We start from the raw sequence: 1595 nt of genomic DNA on the forward strand, positions 1-1595 counted from the left end.
CCTGGAGACAAAAAGCACAGGGGAGACATGGGCTTAAAAGAAGGTGACGCAAAGGGATCTCAACCTGTGCCTACATCTACTTAATGAAGATAAGTGTGCTAATGTAGTGTTTTCTAACCAGCACCCGGGGGATACTTGTACAGTTGCCAATGGGATTTGAGGAAAGATTATAAGCAGCTCGAGTAATCTGGTAAAATAGAACTTTTTAATTTGATTTAAAAAACACGTCCAAATGCTGAGCAACCTTGGACTGAAAGTGAGCAGAGAAGCAAAGTAATAAATCAAATTTTCAAATAGTTTGTGTAAAGGAATGGATAAACATTTGAAATTGCTAAAAGCAATGGATGAATGGTTGGAATAGTGAAAAGTAATGAACAGATTTTCAGCTTGTGCCACTCCAAATGGTAGTAATAGGCAAACCTAACCCAACCAACCTGAACACTATGTTCAGTTGATCACCGATATTCATGAAGGGCTGCTTGAGTTCACATGACAGGCTGGTAAAAACTTTGCTTTCAATAATGGATTGTTTTCAGATGAAAGAAAAAAAAAACATGTCTTGGGGTCAATACTGTCAACTGTCTCTGTTCAAGAAAAACAAACCTTGATGTAAACTTCCCCCCTGCACCCTCACTAACCAATCAGGAAAGTCCACTCAAGGGACACAGGAAACAGAGATGGCTGCAGCATTATAACCCTCTTCCTGTTTTCTTCCTCCTCCTTATCCACTCCACTCGACACAGCTCCCCCCCCCCCCTTTCCTTTCCCCTCACTTTTTCTCTTCCCTTCTTTCTATTTCACTTCCTGACTCCTTTTCCTCTCACAATGTTAGAATGTCTTCCTTCCCCTTCTCCTGTCTGTGTCTCGATCTTACTGCCTTCTTTGACTCTCTTTCATCCTCGTTTCTTCCTCTTGCACTGATTCTGTCTTTACCACCCTCTTTCTTCTTTCCCTCGCGAGGAGTGTCCCCTATTCCCCTCTTTCTCATCAGCAACACAGGACAGTGGGGCCCATCTTCTCCCCTGGCGCCTCTCCACTTGTCAGAGTCCCTGCCAGATTCTTCCCCATGACTGAGCATAAGACAAGCGCTCTCCTCCTGGGAACAAACCCTCTCCACTCGGGCCTCTCTAATGGTCTGGAGCGAGCTGTGTATTCACTCCAATTAGAGAGATCTCCCTCTCTCTTTCTCTTTTCATATCAGCATCTTTCAGTCTGAGGCTGAATCATTTGGTGTATTTTCAAACTATATTTTCACTTTTCCAACGTGGGCTACTTCCCTTTCCTTCCCCTTGTTATTCTGTCTCCTGGTGACCTACCTTTGACGGACTGCTGTTTCCTGCAGTAAACCGTACTCATTTCCTGTTTTCTGTATTTGCACTACGTTGTGCTTGCTTCCAGATTGTTTAGGAATTAAACTCACTATTTTCTAGGTTCATCTGAATTTTTGAGTGACAACATACGCTTGCACCACTTAAAGCACTTGTTTTGCAGAAGTTCTTGCTAACTACCAAATTTAACTTGCTACTTTAGGTCGGCTAGTTTAGAAGCTAGCTAAGCTAGTAGCTTAATCGAGAGCAATGGCTTCCCCCTCTTCC

The 1595-nt window shown here is 43.2% G+C and overlaps 1 protein-coding gene across 1 annotated transcript in view; it reads right to left on the reverse strand.

The window, feature by feature from the left end:
- vat1 (vesicle amine transport 1) overlaps nt 1-1595 on the reverse strand; it is a 32470-nt gene that overhangs the window by 21757 nt on the left and 9118 nt on the right. The window lies entirely within an intron of this gene.

This window comes from Monopterus albus, unplaced genomic scaffold (genome assembly GCF_001952655.1).
Source record: "Monopterus albus unplaced genomic scaffold, M_albus_1.0 scaffold12.1, whole genome shotgun sequence".
NCBI classification, from domain to species: domain Eukaryota; kingdom Metazoa; phylum Chordata; class Actinopteri; order Synbranchiformes; family Synbranchidae; genus Monopterus; species Monopterus albus.